This window comes from Amblyomma mixtum, chromosome 1 (assembly GCF_055824585.1).
Source record: "Amblyomma mixtum isolate Tamu chromosome 1, ASM5582458v1, whole genome shotgun sequence".
NCBI lineage: Eukaryota > Metazoa > Arthropoda > Arachnida > Ixodida > Ixodidae > Amblyomma > Amblyomma mixtum.
In genome coordinates this window covers 301,277,202-301,296,401 of record NC_143012.1, presented here as the reverse complement: position 1 = coordinate 301,296,401, position 19,200 = coordinate 301,277,202, and the positions used below count along the sequence as shown (strand labels likewise).

General features: G+C 43.3%; 1 long non-coding RNA gene across 1 annotated transcript in view; it reads right to left on the bottom strand.

The window, feature by feature from the left end:
- The window catches only part of LOC149372203 (uncharacterized), a 39,743-nt gene extending 22,284 nt beyond the window's left edge, over nucleotides 1-17,459 (bottom strand). Inside the window, exons 1-2 of the long non-coding RNA XR_016286973.1 lie at nucleotides 17,435-17,459; nucleotides 9,657-9,753 (exon numbers count right to left, since the gene is read on the bottom strand). This is a non-coding gene — a long non-coding RNA (uncharacterized LOC149372203). The remainder of the gene's footprint in view (nucleotides 1-9,656; nucleotides 9,754-17,434) is intronic.
- Nucleotides 17,460-19,200: the final 1,741 nt, after the last annotated feature.

The window sequence follows — 19,200 nt, the reverse complement described above, 5'->3', positions numbered from 1 at the left end:
TTAGCCCGTACTCCATGACTTGCTTTTTCGTGAGTCAAGCACTCACGTCCTTTAGTGTGAGAAGGCTGCTCATAAATATTATGCCATATATCTTCATATGTCCTTCGAAGTGCAGATTTCGAATAAAAGATTTCACCTACACAAAAACAAGAAAAATTAATGTTTCCTTTTCGTACATATCGCCACAAAGCGCTTTTTCTGACGTAATTTGTTGCCGCACTAAGACGGATACTTCGGAGGTGTTTACCGCTGAGTAGACTGCAAGGACATGCTTCAAAGAATCAGCATCATCAACTCAGTTGAGTCTATCACAGGAAAAAGGCATCGCCAAAGGGCTTCTAGCGACTTCTGCAATGCGACAGCTGCGGCCAGGTTATTCCTGGTTATTTTTTCAGTCCATAATTTCAACTGCCTCTCAGCTACCTCGATTACGAATTTCTTCTCTCGGTGAACACTCTGATACAGAAGCAGATCATCGTTTATCGGTTCTCTACGAGGTCTGTCCTGTCCACGTTCACTTCTATTTACATTGAGCTAGAATGTTATTAACACGTATGCTTTTTATAATCATTCCGATGGAGGTGAAACGCAAGACGCCTGTGTCTCATGTGATGTTAGTGCACTTTAAAGACCCCCAGGCGGTCTAAATCAGTCCGGGAACCTGCACGATGACGTCCTTTGTAGCCCATGTCGATATGGGACCTTAGACGCCATGTATCGTACTACACTTCTTGTCTAATCAGCAGAGCTTTTCTTCTGTCTCTTTATGTTTCACCAATTTTTATTTTTTTTCATGGCCCGCTGCGTTCACCTCAATTTCATAAGAATTAACGAAGTTCCTGAACTAGGGGTACTGTTCAAATTTTCGTCACTGGCCGACTTTCGTGCTGAAGGCAGACAGTAGAACCTTTATAATTTCTATCAGCCATGCATTCAAAAAGGCTTTCGGGACCAGACCATTGATTCACTCCTATACCAACATTTCGGCTTTTAAAAAAAAACGAGATTGTAAAACACGCTAAGATTTTATGTTACTTCACAATAGATCTTTTGCTTCAAATCTGATGATGGAAAACGGGTCAGTGGTTACTACTTCTTCACTTTTTCTGAGTCGTATGATGTTAAAAAAGAAAGAAAAACGGTTCTATCCATGGTTTTTTCATTGAAAGATGCTGTCGGGAATTTCGTCTGGCAAAATTACTAAATATAATAGCAAAAAAAAAGATATGCCTTCTCAGACGGTATGTACGGTACGCGAACTAAGTTATGCGCAACCCCAACCAGACGGGCTACCGTCAGGCACTTTAATTCACATAGCAGGCGAAACTCATACTCAAACTTTATTTCACATGGCTGATGAAAAGCGTACTCATATTTTCCTTTTCGGCACTATTGCCATGCAATAGAGAAAGAAAAGGACCGGCCCGGGTTCTATTTCCGCCTAGACCCAATTTTCTTTTCTCATTTTTCTTCATTAACAGCTCGTGCATAATTGGATTCTGGGTTGGATGATGAATAGGATTGTGGACTATGGTTTGGCTTGTTGGATTATGGATTTAATGATTGGCTTGTTGGATGGCTATGGATTCTATTGTTGTTTGAATATGGATTATTGAAAGCGTGACGCATCCTGTCCACGCCACTGATGAGGCAAGAAATGCTTTCGCACCAATATTGCACAAAGGGGCGGCCTTTACGTAAGGTATGTGTATTGTGCAGAAAGCCGCCAGGTGGCAGCGCGCTTACTTTCCGTGCCTCCCGCATAGCCTATAAGCGTACAACGCGCCGCAAGAATTGGCGAGGTGCGCACTAATTTTAAAATCACTGCATATTCTTTTTTGTGAGAATGTTCACTAAAGGCAATAGCACCTTCAGAGTTTCCTTTTGTGATAAACAAAACACTGCAGTCTGCATCCACGTGTTAAGAAGCTGCTATTCCAGCGACTTTTCTGCCCGTTTCCAAAGCAGAAACGGGCAAACGGCAAGGCGGAGAAACGCGACAACCGGAACCAGACGCACCGGTGGCGGAGACGGCGACGAAACTTCGTCTGCTCGGGAGTAGCGCTTAAATCAATGCCAGCGCCCCTGTCCGCAGTCGGCAATTCCGCTTCACACCGCCTATGCGCCGTTGCGCCCGTTTTTTCCGCTGCCTCTACTTCTAGTACACCATAATCATCATCGGTACCACAAGTATTGCAATCAATTGATCGATCAACTAACCAATTATTCAATTCAGAGGTTTAAGAAGCAAACAGAGAAGTAGTTTCTTAAAGTTTTCACAATAACAGTATGAAACCTTGTGATTTTAGCTGTGGTAGCCTTGTCGGCAGCATTCAGTTTTCTTGATATATCGACGTCAAACTGTCTATCATTCCTGCTGAATTTCAGCAATAGCTTCTGCAATCGGGCGTTTTCTCGATCGTTTCACAGAAAAGTTGAAGAGGGCGATGATGACAAGTAGGCTGATGTAGCTTCCTGCATTGCTGTCTTTTTGTTTGTTTGTTTAAATCTTTCTTGGCATGTTGCTTCTTCGGTTGTTGATACCTACTGCTCCTCAACTGGGGAAGACGTTGACCAAAATGATGGATGGCCGCTTAGCTTCCACCACGAGTGCTGAATATGGGACTCAGTGGCCCGAGGAGTCATCACGGCAAGTGTGATGGCTGCGCTACTCGTTTAGACCATATGCCGAAAGCTGTATGTTTGTGCGCCTTCTAACTTCGCTGCGTAATGCGCCCGTCACTGTACCGCCTACCAGCGTTTTGTGAGTGTGCTCACTTGCTCATTTTTTAGTCGTTTTATCTGTTTTCTTGAAAACGCGGATTCAGATAGCTGTTCCCCAACTTCTTCGGCCAAAACAAGCTGCTTATATAAGTACGAGGATAATAGATCACTTTTGCCGCAATCTGGAATGCCGCCTGCACAGAGCTATTTGCATTCCAGGCTACTTAGGGAACGAAGTGTGATAGTGGTCGTGCGATGACCTCTAACTCGTAGCCTTTCTCGTTGCGGGTTGTAAATTGCTGTTTCTTCTGTGCTTTCAGATGCTTGGAGCCTGTAGCGCGGCCGCCATGGCTGTGCAATCCTACCGTAAGGTCTTGTTAAAAAGTCTGGGTAGTAGTGTTAAAATAAAATAGAGAGAGAACTACGTTTGTTGCATTATGAACATTATAAGAATTGCAATACTTCTAAAGCGATGCGTTTTTTTTAAATCATATTCTTTCCATCTCCTCTGAATACTCAAGATCGTATTGTTTACGTGAAGCGAATTTTGAATAGTGTCCACAACTACCTCCACCTACGCCTCCTTTTCCTTCTCTTCCTTTCTTTCAATCTAGCCAGGAAGCTTGAAAATTTTTGGTATCAATTGCATCCAATTCTCTTTCTTAACAAGCCCTGTTCGTTCGGAAAAGGCTAAAAAAGCAACTCACTCTTCCTTCTTGACGGAACTGGAGAACGCAGTGACCTATAAAAGTTCTGCCCTTTCGCAGCTCCCGGGATCCGTCACTTTTTCGCACTGTTCTTTATGTTCCTCCTATCCGAAGCTCGTCTCCTGAAAACGACCTCAAAGGTGCCGCACCGCTGCACCGGAAGCCGAGTTTCGGCCGCTCTTTCACACGCGTTATCTCCGCCCCCGCTCCACGCGCCGCGTCCAGTCTCTGCGCGAAGGGAGAGAAAGGAATGGAAGCTTCCCAGCATTCCTAGGGGGCAGAACACGTCTGACCTCATTATATGCTCCAGCTAGCTCTGGCACTTTGAGACAGCGGACAAGGCATATCATTGTCCTTCCGCGCGTCAGGCCGACCTCGAGAGAACGGAACTTTCCGCTTCTGCCACGCTGCCTCTAAGCGATGACCCCGTTTTTTTCGTTGATAAGTCAGCAAGCTGCCGTCGACGGACAGTGACTTGCTCCAGCTTGCTGCATTTTCGCAGTTACTTCTGTAGAGAAGTCTGCACAGAGTAACATCCTACTTCGTGCTTACTCAGGAAGCTTGCACTGGATGTGGCCTGATTTTAAATTACTCTATTTCGGGCTTGTACAAATTGGCCTCCTCACGATTCATGCCTTCGAAAGTTGGCGGCGGATGTCATTGTGTCCTCCGGCTCTTTTCCTTTGAATAATCTGTTGAGGCATATCGTACTTTTCGTGCTCATTATCGTTGATAAAACCAAGCCCGTTTCGCGACGTGTAGGATTATACGTTTTAAATAGCCTGCTTTGCTTCACCTGGTTAAGCGGGGTTTTCCGCTGCTAAGGTGTCCAGCCTGATTCAATTGGCATAGGATCATGGACAGGCTATAGGTCATTCGCAACAGCCACAAAAAAACTGTCGACCATTACAACTTTCTGGGCTCCCTTTCCATCTTGTCCAGAGTGTTGCTTAGGTATGCGTTCTGCTTAATTGTAAGCAAGCATAAGCGCTGAATAAATGGTGAAGCCGTAGTGGAAACCTGAATACAAAATTATAAGAATGAAATTTTCGTTCTAAACTTAAGCAGTTTGAAGATTCCTAGCGGTTGAAAAACACTTTTATTTACAATTCGCGTCTTTGGTTTCTCATCCATGAAAAGCATTTTGTTTTTTGCTTTTTTGGGGGCCAGACTGGTTCCTCGAGCTCTGGCGGCAATAAATTTCTTGAGTTTTCGGCATGAGTACTTAAGTCTTGAGTACTTAATTAACAGTAGCAAAAAGCGGCAATAGTAAAGTTGGAAAACAGGCAGTAGAGAGAGGTTTGAACAGTTGTGTGAGCAAACAAATCTGCTATGAAGTTCTGCAGTGGCTCCCGTGTACTGGCCGGACACTAAATCTAACAGTACTATTGCCAAGGAGACGTGAACTTTTTTATGAATTCGCTTTTGTATTAGTAAGACCAAACTGGAGGTCGCAAGACGCTTTACGCTTCTAGTTACGCAAGATGTCACTCTGAAAAATGCTTTAAAGCCGGTGCAGCTCGTTAGAAATAGTTTGCAGTTAACACTTCTAGTCTATTGTCTTACGCAATATTCGCGTGATGTACTGCACAGTTCCTTGGCCAAAAAAAACTGGAACACACAACGCTGTGGTAAAGCGGTTGATTCGGCTCATCTGAGGATCATAGCAAGCAATGCTTGCCGCATCATCTTCGAGCGTCATCGGAATGCTGCTGCCTTCCCCTTTTTTGCCAAAACTGTGCGGAAATAACTTATGATTTCCTGCACTTTTTATTTCGTCCTCTTTGTTCTCATTGCCCTTTTATGTGGTAGAAAATTTCTGGCAGGTTGAGCCGTCTGTAGCCACCGATGCGGAAATATTTGCTGCTCTCGGACTCTGACGCAAGAAGAGACTTTTCGTTTCGATAGATATCACCGTGCTTGTGATTTTCGTTTGATTCCTACGGTTAATTCCTTCCGGCCAAGGGGCTGTCTAAGATTGTTCTCTTTCAGTACGGTCTCGAAATCTTTCCTCTTCAGAAACGCAGAAGAACACTGTTCACCTTTATTTTTCAGATTAGGCGGCTGATAGAAGCTGTAAACATCGGTTGTTGGCAATCTTGTTCCCGTGAAATTTCCCAGTCGTAGCAGAGCGCTCGCCTGCCGCAAGAAGTTTTGTTTATTTTACTTGAAGTCGGGCTCTTTCGAGTCGAACACATTGCTTTTCAACGGGAGATTTCCGGTCCTAACACGAAACGCAACAGCCTCTGGGACGTCACAGAAGCCCTTTCCTAACGGTTCACAAAAAACATTAGTATATGGGAACAACCTCCATATTAAGAGGACGTACGTGACGTTCATTTAGTGCGTTACAGCAGCGTTATCACAGCAAGGCCATTCTCGCAGTTTAAAAAATATTTTCAAAGGTGTTTTACTCAGTTGTGTACTAAGAGCAATAAGTTGCTTTGCCTGAAGTGGCGAATCGAAATGTTAACCCCTGTGAAGTGGACCATTATCACATCGCTTTCAATCTACTTCACAGTCCTTGTTTCTTTATTATAACGTTTGGTAGGACGGCAGCAGTTCATGAGGCACGCGAAATACGACCCAAGGGTTCGTATTCCCAGGGTTCGTACACATGCATGTCCCCCCTGCCGTCATTTTGCTGGCAGACTCTACCTGCATTGATCAATGACGGCAACACACTTGAATGTACACTCTGCGTCACCCTTGAGTATTTATTTATTTATTTATTTATTTATTTATTTATTTATTTATTTATTTATTTATTTATTTATTTATTTATTTATTTATTTATTTATTTATTTATTTATTTATTTATTTATTTATTTATTTATTTATTTATTTATTTATTTATTTATTTATTTATTTACCATCGTGCCCACAGCACCATAAATGGCATTACGGGAGGGGGAGGGGGCGGGCGTATTTTATTTATTTATTTATTTATTTCAGAACACTGCAGGCCACTGCTTGGCCCAAGCAGGAGTGAACTTACATTGTTACATAACCAAAACAATAAAATTATTCAATATTAGCAGCACACGGATACCAATACAATAAAACCAAAAGAATAAACTTATACAATGTTAGCAGCAGCTGTTAGTTTGTTAGCAGCTTTTAGCAGCAATGTTAGCTTGTATTGCAGTGAAATGGAAAAAAAGTACAGGTGAACTGACATTTACACGAAAAAACATGCCCACGAAAAGAACACTCCTACAACGAAGCACAGAATTGAGCAGCGGAACTTGTACCATAAACACTCGCCACAGAGTCTTGCAATTGCAGGACAACATACCTTAAATTCGAGAAAAATTCATTTTCGTACAACTGTATTGCACACAAACACGCGGGCGTCTCGAGTAGTGTGCACCACGAAATTAAAACTGAAATTAGGAAGCATCACATTGTTTCGCTGTTTCCAGGCAAAGTGCTCACGGCGATTTTGCTTGCTGGTTTAAATGGCTCTACTTCCGGCCACCATAGATTGCAAAACCTCAAAGACACGACGAGGGTGCAGGTTTTTTGCAGGCAATTGCACCGTTCCAGCACTCTACATGCGGTGACGCTGATTATATATACGTAGAAAAAACGTTATGTAGGGACACGAAGGTTATCATATTGAGTTGAGGCGTTTCTGCTTGCGTTCCATGTATACAGGGTCTGTTCTGAAAGTAGTAGGACTGGTTTTTTCCTGGGCGAACGGGCGGACGAGAGGTGGTCTGCGCGTGCAGGATCGTTGAAGGGGGATATTGGGAATGCTGGGGAAAATCGGCAGTCGGCTCTCGGCCATTGAATAGAGGAGGTCGCTTGTACTGTGAATCCCTGTCGAAACGTCTCGTCACGCAGAATCGTCGAGCGTTTACTGGATCAGCGATACGCGATCAAATTTTGAGTAAATCTTAGTAAAACGGGCAAAGAGACTCACAACATGATTAAGGTGGCCTAAGGTGACGCTTCCATGGGTAGATAAAGTGTTTTTTGAGTGGCACAAGCTTTTCCGAGAAGGTAAGGAAAGAGTGGAGGAAGACGACCGCTCCAGACGCCCTTCGACCAGCAAGACCAACGAAAATGTGTAGCGAGTGGAACATTTACTTAACAGTGATCGTAGAATGAGTATCAGAATGATTGCTGATGACTTGAGCATTCCTCAAACCAAAGTTTTTGAGATCGTGGCAGAAAACTTATCCATGAGGAAAGCGTGCGCGAAGTTGGTGCCGGGAGTGTTGTCAGAGGAGCAAGAGGCCAACCGGTAGGATCTTCTTCATGATGTGAGTGAGGACCCCGATTTTTTGCCCAGCACAAGGCGGCAACGCTGCCTCAGCCCCCCTACAGCCTCGACTTGGCCCCGCCAGACTTTTTTCTATTCCCGAGAATAAAATCGACGCTCGAGGGGAAACATTACGGATCGGTAGAGGTGGTTCAACAGGCCGTGACGAGGGAGCTAAACAGCATTCCGGTCCAGGCGTTCCTGGAGGCGTACGAAAACTGTAAAACTCATTGGCAGCAGCGTGCAGGTGCGGAAGGGTGCTACCTTGAAAAATTGTAATGGTTTGTACTATTCTCCTGAATAAATTTTGCTTAAAAAAATGAGTCCTACTACTTTCAGAGCAGACCATGTATTTGCCTTTTTTTCTCCTTTTGAGGAATTTAGAACAATAACCAAGATTACATAGAACCGCGCTCTTTGTCTTTGCAAAGAACAGTTTGGAGAAAGTACTTCTGGGGTGGCTGCATGAGTCCAGTAAATATTTAATTACCCACCCCGTTTTCCACTGTTGACCGCGGGGCTCCCCACCTAGGCTGTTAACTTTGTTAGCTTCTGAAATATAGGAAATTTTCGTTTATATTGATCAGCCCTTTCTACACTTACTTATTGTTCGTTAGAATGAAGCAGGAAATTAAGAATGCAGCTTAATTCGCACTACAAAATCAAAAACTAGTTTGGAACTGATTAGAATCACATTGGGCCTCAAATTCGGGCACCCGCGTCACTTTGAAGATAGAGGTGACGTTCTTAATGCGAGTCTGGCGCTGAAATATTTAAGCTTGTCGCCATCCCGAGTTCTAATTCTAAGAAATGTCTGGAGCTTCGTAAAGACTCCATAAAAAGATAGGATTGCAAAGGAGCAAATGTGCAACTTGAAACCAAAAGAAAACGAGACAGAAGCAGTGCACGTTTACTGGGCACAATGAGATTCAGTGAGCGTGTGTCTCTTAAGCCTATAAGTAACAGCCCTCAACCTCTTAAGAGATGGTGCACCTTGCTTCTTTGTTTGGTATGCAATACCTAGGTTAAATAAATATGCGTCTGGACTTAGAATAGACTGCGCGTGTTTCTTTTTTAAAGACTGGAATGCCTGTGGAGTGCCTCATTCGAGCTTCAGCCATGCTTTAGCAGGTCTTGCAGGCGCTTCGAAGAGTTTCTTAGTACTCTTTGCCTCCAGCAGAATCGATCCAGCAGCGCTAATAAGGCAAAGATGCAAGAAACGCAACAAACAATGCGGACTGGTTTTGCCATATTTTGCCCTGCAAGATTATCGTGGTACCCAAAGTAACACGCCCACACATTTTTCTAGCTTGAAATTGCTTGCAGTGAAAGGATAATATCTATACAGCCAGGCTCTTAACAAAGGTAGACATGAACTCTGTCCTATTTGCCTACCCCGGAACTCCCCCCTCAAAAAAAAATAATAAACAAAAGGACGTTTTCTTAAGCGGCGATCCAATGCATGTCGTAAAAAAAACACTCAATCCCGTTCAAAGTACTCTCCTCTTTAAACAATGCACTTACCTATTGTTTCTTCCCACCGTTTGAAGCATCTCAGGCACTGCTCAAGCTTGATGGAATTGGGTGCCTCGTGGAAGCTATTTTGTCAAGCATGTTTCCTTTCAATATTTTGTTCTTTGTCATGAATAAAGAGAAATTCCTTGCAGCGAGGTATGGTGAACAGAGGGGCGGAGAACAACAGTCCATGGAGGGGAAGCCAAATACGGGGTCACAGACAAAGCTGTATGGGATGAGCATTGCACTGATGGAGACACCAGCCATTCAATCTCTACAATTCCGTGTGTTTTCTTCACACGTTCTCTTTCAGTCGCCTTAAAACCTCCAACCGAAAATTTTTTGTTCACCGTCGTTTCGGAACAACACATTCCCAGTGAGCTACTCCTCACACACTCACGCACAAAAACAACCAGAATTATTTTCAAATTTGAGCTCACTTGATATGATTTTGTCGTGGTAAATTGGGTGACTTCCATCAGCGGAAAGCTTATTGAGTGTAGTAACCATAACATCAACATCCATCGCCGTGATGACCTAGAAAGAAATAATTTTCAGCATGATTTTTCAAGTCAGGGCAAAAAATCAAACGCGTGCTTTTTTTGATCCTCTGTAAGCAGTCGGAAGCCTAACTTCGCAACAGCGCGTCTCATGTTCAAATAAACGGACACAATCCACCGACAGGAGCTGTCTCACGCTTATTGCTTATGAAATTTTGACAGATGCGTACCAAAAATCTTTGTTGATTTCTCGCGAACGTTTCTTTTTTTGGAATTTTAGTAGGCGCAACTTGTTTAAGGGCGCCCTGATTGAAGACGCTCTTCAGAGCTCGTTTCTACTCTTTTTATTGTGCAAACCATTCCAAAACTTTCATCCAGCTCAGTGTTTCTTTTCTAAAGGATTCTTTGCAGCATCTGAAGACAAGTGCAATATTAAAACCTACGACACTGAGAAGAAAATGAAAGCAAAAGAAAACACTGAGGCATACAAGTCTGCAATCATTGAAGAGGAGGGCAGCGGACTGAGCACATTGCGTTATGTAAATAGGAGGCACGCAATGTGTTGATCGCTCCGAACGCCAGCATGCGAGTCTTAATATGTACAATGTGCGTACTGTCCTCATGAACGATGAAGATGAAAATGGCAGACTTCTTCGAAAAAGGAAATAGTGAAGGTCGTGCTCACCATGAGAAATTGTCGAATGGGGCCTATTTTCCTGGAAAACAGAAGCCACTAACACTGCCAGCAGCAGATGAGAAGCGGCATCTCTTCTGTCGTAGAGGTTGTAGATGTGTTCGATAGACGAACATTTACAGAGCAGTTCCAGGCTGTGATTTTCCGTGAGCAGCGAATTTGTGTGTCAGCATTTTTGCGCCTCTTCGCCATTCTTATTACAGTAATGTGGGCAGTTCAAAGGGCTCTTGGAACCAACAGCCGCCGTCTTCATGTCGCACCGGAAAGTAATGCACTGTTAGTAAAAAAAAAAATGCTTCGCCGATGTTAACAAAGGCGTTGATGCTTCCTTTGCAATCAAACGCTAATATGAGGAAAGCTAAAATGGTAGCGGGGTGGGTAAATTTGCCGGTGTTTTCAAAATGCTCCTTCTCGTCCACTACTGTACTGTGGTTTTAGTGTTGTCATTTCTGGTTACTGCAACTGTCAATCAGTGTTTAAGGTTAGCATGCGATTGGATACAGGAGCTTAGGAACAGACGGAGTTATGGGTCAAATTGCCGTTAGTATTTGTTTAAAGAACGTGATAAACTAAGTAAGCCACAAAAATAGAAGACAAATAGAGAACGAAGTGAAAATTCAGATATATTCAGATGCGGAGGCCTAAAGGTTTGTTTTAAGAGTTTCGGAACATTCCGCAGACCTGCTGCTGACATTGTTGGGTATGCTATATATGGTGGTCAGAATATTTCTAAATTTGGCTGAGCTAAAAGTCACACTAAAATAAAATGTCATTATTTAAATAGCATCGAGACCGTCTATCGTTCTCATTTATCACTGCTGCCCATTTAAACAGAGGAGAGTACATCTTCATGCCAATCAACATCACGCAAAAATACATTCCTCCAAAATTTGATGATTAGGTGTTCTTTACCACATACAGAAATAACTTTTAAAGTTGAAAAAGCACATCAATATATCTAGTATATTATCATTTGCTCCTTCTGTGTTCTGCCGGATTTTAATTCTTTTGATCTCCCGACAAATGTATTCGTGATCGAACGGCGCACCAAACAAAGCGCTGTATTGTATTCTGTGCTCCAGAAACTTGTCATCAGCTCTGGTTCAAGCTGCAGAACTTCCGCATTCCGTTTCTTTCACTGCGGCATCGTTCACCTGCCGTCCGCTTCTTCATCCTGGATTTCTTTCCATCCTAAAGATGCTGGTAGCTTTAATTACCTGTGGCTCTTTCGCTTTCTTCATGTACGCTCCGCCAACTTTTCTTCGCCGACAAGAATCAATTGAGTTTAATCTGCTGAATTGCCGATCGCACAAAAGTTTGATTTCCGGCAGCAAAGCTCATCTTTCTGTCTACCTGAGGCACTGGAGCCACCTGTATCTTAATGAATTTTCTTGAGTCCATTTCCGCGATCCAAAGACTAAGGACAGAAGCAGCTAGGGAAAAAATTAGTGCCTGTTCTTCACGAAAGCACTGAAAAATGGCAGCTTCTTCTAGATAAGTACAAAATTTTTACTACAAAGGTAACTGTCAAGGGTTTTTCATTCAGCACCGCCGTACTCTTTCACAGCCATCCTTCATAAAGGCGCATGCCACTGCATTACACAAAAAGCAAGGTTTCTTACGAGCTATTTCCCCCAAAAAGTCTCTGGTTCCAATTTTATTTAACGATTACATTATAACATCATCAATACATTTTTTTTTTTTGGGGGGGGGGAGAGGGGGGGAGGGGGGAGGGGGGAGAGATGTTCTGCCACTGGTAACTAGAATAGCGAAAAGAAGTTTTATGTATTTCACAAAAAAGGCTTTCCGGAGTGAGTTTGCTTTGTTTTATTCTGTTGTAGTTACACTTCCTTTGCTTGAAGGCTGCGGCAGGATCGTGGCAAGATGTGCAATTCATTTGTGAAAAACAATTCGAACCAAATATCAGCTTTGATACCCTGCTTTGAAAGAAAGTGTCAAAAGATTTTTACTACACCGATAAAAGAAGAAAAATACTGGACAAGTGCTGTTCTTTTGCATCTCTTATTATCTCACAAACCGTTACTAAGACATGGCCGCATTTGAAGGAGATATCAGAATTAATTATCTTTGAAAATTTCAGCAAGCTGTGGTACTGATGCCGCACTCTTGGCTGTTTGGCTGGGAACAAATATGTTCACCAGTGTTCCTTTTAAGATGTCACATCCAACAACTTAATATTGTATTCGTTTCTGAAAGGCAACTGAAGTTACGTAAGCACTAACCGTACATCACAGCCGTCAGAACATACCCAGCAACTCTAGACGAAAGCATTTTTGAACGGCAAATTGTTTATGAACGCAATTTTTTCATATTATGTAAGACTTTTATAACAATCTATATATCCAGAAATCACCGAACGGCAGTCTTGCATTTTTTCTTTATTAACGTCTTTGTTATCGTCGAAAGCATTCCCCGTTGGTTTTCTATGGGAGTCTTAACTCTCGACGAGATCGATGTAAACTCTTTAAAAGGAATATTGTGCTGTATATTAGAAGATTGGTAGATTACCTTCAGTATCTTTGTGACAGTATCTTACAATTTTCCAATTTCCAAAATTTTTCTCTGAGAATGTTGGACGTGCTAACACGTGAGGTTTCATAGAGCAAAAAGCAGGGACAAGACAGTGCACAAACTCCTTGTCTTGTCCCTGCATTCTGCGCTATAAAACCTCATGTCAATTGCCCACTAGCCCGAACACTCACCCTTCTACGTCAAAATAATTATGAGAATTAACTTTCCGAACATTTCCTATGCTAATCGAGTATGCTATACTACGCTATGTTTATGATTCAACTGTAAGACGATAAAAGCGAACAGAGTCTCTAAGAAAACGCCCTATATGTATGGGAGGGCGGTGGAATTCAACATGTCGACCTTAATGGGCAGTGCTGTCAAGAACAACGATGATTAAAGGGAAGCTATCGCCCAAAGTAACTGCTGTCCTCCAGAACAACGAACTCAGGGCTACACAGACTGAAGGTACACGTAATGAAGATCTACTAAAAGCAATTACCACATACTCTTTTCTGTTCCTGCACAAGAATCATAACGCCAGCCTAAAGGCCCAGTAGAACCTGTGTTTATCTAAAACACTCCCGTAATTAGGTAAACAAAACTTGCATATACTAAATTAGGCGAGGCTTCTTTCGTATTCCATAATAAAACGAAGAAAAAAAGTATTGCTGAGGTTCAGCTTGCCAGAGTCTGTGTGAAAATTGACTCTGCGGAGTGGTCTTACCTTGTAATGCGTTCATTTTTTCTGCGCAGCGAAAAGTTAGTGGCCCGGGACTAATTAACTCCAAGAACTCCTAAGGGGCGATCATGAAACCCCGTAAGCGAGCTTATTTGTTCTTGATAAACCTGCTTCATGGTGCAAAAATAGGAATAGAAGAACATAGTAAATTGAAAGAAAATGAAAACATTCTACGATGTGTAATGCGCTTCTATTTCGAACTCGCACCACATAGTGTTTTAGTACTCTTGTTTTACCTTCCTTGTCCGCCCATAACGGAGAGCTAATGTACGCACACTTGCTTGCAGCGGAATACTTAAGACACGCTCATACAGGAAGCTCATAAGTATGATCAGATAAGGAAGTACTAAGCCAGACTTAAGAGCGTATTCAAGCATCAATTAAAAAGACTCATAGAGAGTGGGCAGAAAAACCGCCTTTTCAAGAGTGTAAAAAAAAATGCACCAAGGTGTTGCGTGAAAGAAAAGAAAAGATGGGTTATGTGTCGAAAACACAATTTACTTTAAGATCTTTTTTAAACAAATAACAATAATGAGGAGATCCATGTCTGACGTGGTGGCCTTCGCTCTCACCAAAAATAGGCATTGCATAGAAGGCTCATTCTGGAGCTTATGTAATTGATAACGTTCATCAGCAACACCGCACTCGCCTGGAAATGTGTTTGTTGCATGTGTTAGAGATTTGGTGTTTGTGACAAAAACAAAAGCCACTATCTTGTGTAGTACGTCATTGTTATTTATGCATACTTTCCAATGAAAGGCAACATAGGAGATGTCTTTTGGCCTTTACTACAAGCCACATGAAAAAACAAGAAAATGAAGGCGAAATATTTCAAATCATTGATTTATCTCTTTTTCAAGGAGGTATGAATGACACAGGTTGTTTTTTTTAATGGTGTTGTTTTTTGTTCTTTAACAGGCAGTGCAGTTTCCCAATTCTGATTTCGAGCACATCTCTCAAGCTGGTGGAGTAACGAAGCTTATAATACTCAGCGGAACTCAGAATAATGACCAAATTGCTGTGTTTCTTGGCAATCATTTCAGCTTCAATAAGAAAAGGAAACATTGAATATCCGTTACAATGAGATCCAGCGGATTTTGCTGTCACAATTTATTCCTCTTTGCTAGTACTGTCCTTTCAATCACGCCTTTTCTTCTAGCCCTTTATAGTTAAAGTCCTAAAATTGCTATTTTTAAACTAAAATCACAAATGATAAGCGGTCTCTGCATAAGCACCAGTAATCGGTGTCACTATGTCAGCGTAGAGAGTCAGTCGCCTCATTAAACCAGAACAATGATTCTGTTATCATTACAGGCACGCTAAATGTGGTAGCCTGAAAATCCAAACATCTGAGCGCTTCTTATTTTCCTCATTTCCGCGCTGAACTTTTCGAGTCGACGTACCGTAAACAATACCGGTTGTATATCAAAGATGGTGCGAATTACTCGCTTCACTGTGATGTCACTGATGACCAAGGCGGTTAAGCGTACAGTTGCCCCTTAAAATTTTCAGCTCATTGTAACAATGCCGGAAACCATACACGTAATGCGAAGCGGGTTTCCGCTGAAGTAACACTAGAATGCCTAGTGCCAACAACATGATTTGCCTGTCTCTTCATCTGGATGAACTGGAGTTAACTAAAACACCGCCGTTGGTCGGGGAGCGAGCGATACGAGGCCTTCTTTAACTCACAGCGCGTGACGAAGGTAACGCCAGAAAGCATCGGAGTTGTCATTTAATGCACAGAGGAACGTCGAAGTAGCGCCATCATGATCTGATTGCCGTCTGAGCCTTCTAGCTTTGTTCGCAGCAGCACGTATTTACATCAGAGTCTTGTGACAGAAGCATTTTTGTGGTCGCTTGACGGGATCCAATGTTATGGCTGTTTTATTACAGAAATGTCCTATGTGCATCTCTGGCACATACTTTTGGGGTCTTCCCGTCGTCGACGCGTGCACTCAGGGTTATCCTCGCTACGATGTCTTGAAAGTTGTTCATTTAACTGAACTAAACTTGAGGGAAGGCTAATAAAGCTTCGTCTGTATTGCTCACTGGTGCTGTAATTACATAGACGGTTCGGAGGATGGTCTATATTAATGTTTACCGGCCGCCTTCTTATAAACATCTCAAGCGTCACCTGCATGCACTTGCAACCCCTAAAGCAGTGTCTAGCCCGGTCGGCATATCCGACCCGAGATCTCAACGATACTTATCACTGTAAGAGAGAGAACTAAAACTTTATCGGCAAAACTTGCTTAGTGACCCACGCTCGGGGCCTTCAACAGCTTTTATTTCCCAACTTGTATGCTCAATGACGTCTCCTGCCGTTGAATAGTGTAGCTGTTCGGCAGAGTTTGATTCCATACAAGCACATTTTCATCAATAAATCAAAGGACATGGTCATCGCTTCAAACAGTGCTAAAGCTTCGACTATTTTCTAGCCTTCTCACTGACCTCAATATTTCTTTTCGTCATAAAATATACTAATGCTGCACCTTCTATGAAGGGCCAGTTAGTGTGGTAGGTGAAACCAGTGAAATAAATTAAAGCACTTATGGTGTCTTAAACACAACACTTTTAAAGTCGTAAGCGTGTCCACTTAGACAAATTGAAGTTCTTATGGAGCCTTAGATCGTCAATCTGTGTACGCCTGAAAATGGCTTCTTAGGGCATGAGGAAGGCGACTCAGAAATGTTCGCTTTTGTTGTACCACAATCTGCAACTGCAGTTTTTTTTCCCCCTCGCAATGGATGCTCTGCCTCAGATATGCTTAATAGAATCTGCTTCTTAGTCTCTTAGATGTTATTCATGCGCCTTGATTTTGACGCTTTCGCTACTCCTTTCAAGGTTTGTTGGACACAAGTTTCTTGATGTCTGTGATGAGTCAGCCGGGTTCCGTGTTTGACGTCCGAATAACCGCCGTGGCCCTCAGTGCAAAAAGTAGCAGTAGTAGGTACACAAAGAAGCGCGCTTCTCGTGGGGGAGAGAGCGTGTGGCTTAAGAGACGAAATTTTAATTAGTGCGGAGCAGCGGAGGCGTCCCAACGGTTTTGGGCTACCCAGGCCGTGGTCGAAGCCGCAAGAGCCAGCCGGGCCATGCCTTCCGGGCGGAGAGAAGTCGCTGTCTCATGGAAGAACCGCGAGAAGCTGCCGCCCCGTCGCTGGTTCATCGGCACAATCAACGAGGCTCAACACACCATAGGATCAACGTCGCCTTCCTGAGCCGTGCTGTCGGATAAACACCAAACTGTGACACGTGTTTCATAAGTGTTATGCCTTCGAACGACTCTGCTAAACTCTGTCCACTGCCAAAGAGCTCTGGCCCCAAATCGGATTTCGAACTCGGCCACTTGTAATCAGGGCTGGACGCTCTGGTTAGAGCTGCTGAGAAGGAAGGATCTACCCGTAATTAACCAAGGGCCTAATCTCCGGCTTCCACGGCGCATGAGTTCAGTTGCAATTGCCTCGCAACTTCCTCATTAGCGCCGCTTTGCGTGCCCTCTTCAGAATCTAGGTGAATGTCATTATAGCTGCGACAACCCGTTAGTCATCTTTGATGTAGGGCAGATCTGTTCCCTTCGTCTACACAACGATCCGCAGCATCGAGCTTCTTAAAGAGGCTCGTGTTTTGCTCTTTTTATTTCCGTTTGTAATCTCTCGAGTTTTTAAGTGTCTGTGTATGCGCAAACTAGGTGCATTGCCTCCGTCACCATTTATTATCGCGTAGCACGCCAACTGGCTCTAGACTCACCACATTTTTGTGGCCTGTTCTTTCTTCTGTGAGTCCTTTGTTCCGTGGTTGTTTTTAGCCTCGCCACCTGGCCACCGACGACTGTTGTTTTTAATGAAGACTGAAGCTTCTGACGGCGTTTTCGTGCATTGCACGTTTTGCTTTTCCCTGTAAAGCGTCCCTTGAGTCAAAACGCGCTGTGATGCAGTAAAGTTTTTTTTTTGCATTCTAGTTTAATGAGTTCACTACGTCAGCACGGTGCGTGAAACGAAGAAGTTGTAATAAGGCATGCAATGGGTGCATTACTGCAAAAGGCGCTGATGCTACAGTTGCTTTTTTTTTGTGCAGGGTGCACCGTTTCAGTAATACACGCGTTGCTGCAAAGTTCTCTTTGTTTTGCTTTTACCCTGGAAAGGGCGCACCACTCCGGCAGACACAATAAGAGACAAAGTTGCATTGTTTTTCTTTATTTCTCTAAAGGGTGCGCCTTACTAATAAGACTCGTGACGCAGAGACGTAACACAGCAAAATCTCTATATCTGTAAAAGGTGCACCGTTGCAATAAGACGAGTGATGCAGCAAAGTTGCACAGGTTTCGATATTACTTTGCCAAAGATGACCAAACTGCGGCGCACGCCTGATCCGACAAAGTAGTTTCTTTAATCCTTGTAAAGGGCGCACTGTTTCAATAAGGCACGGGATGGGGTAAACTCGCATTAGCTCCGGTTTCAGCCTGTGAAGGGTGCACTGCTGCGAAAGACGCGTTGCGCCACGATTGCATTTTTTTGTCCCTCTAAAGAAGGCAGCACGGCAATAACACACGTAATGAGGCAAAGCTGCATTGATGTTGTTTTCTTCTTGTAAATGGTGCACTGCTGCGAAAGCCACGCGATGCATCTTACTTTTTTTTACTCAACCCTGTAAAGTGTGACCCGTTGCAATATGACACGTGATGCTGCGGCAAACTTGCAGCCTGTGAAGACTGCACTGCTGCGACAGACACGTGCTGCACCATAACTGCATTTCTAGCTTCTGTAAAGAGGGCATCACGGCATATACCCGTATTGAGGCAAAGCTGCACTGATTTTGATTTCATCTTGTAAAGGATGCACTGCTACGAAAGCCACATGAACCGTCAGTTTTTTTTTTTTTCTTATCCCTGTTAAGGTGGACCGTTTAAATAAGACGGCTGATGAGACAAAGCTGTATTGGTTTTAGTTTCGCCCTGTAAATGGCTGCGAACGATATGTAATACGACAAAAGTGTTTTTCTTTTATCCCTGCAAAGGCCCTACTTTGAATAGGACACGTGACGCGACAACGTTGCTAGGCGAAGCTTTCACTCGAGAGCGGGGCTTTCTTAATAAAATAAAATTAAACACAAGGGCACTGAAACCTCCAGCATTTCTGTTATTTTCTTAACATCAAAATTACAAGCAACAGCTGTAGCTTTCCTTGCATTCGGTCCAATGAGTGAGTGGTATGAGGCGCGCTTGGGTCACGTGCCAACTATGGCACAGAAGTCCCTTATGGCTCAACCCGACAACAACGGCACTGTGTTTGTGCAGTTGGTGATTGCGTCAGTTTTAAGTTGGGGTTAGTTTTGACACCGACGGTAAAGCTGTTTGTCCTGAAAAGCTCTTTCGTACTGTAATCGCGCTTGAAAGGAAGGGAGCGGGGGGAGGGAAAGCAATTTGTCAGGCTTTACGTCCTATACCGAAAGCTTTCTACACTCAGGTAATAATTAACGCAGCAGTGGAGGACCTGTTGTGGACTTGAGCGGAAATT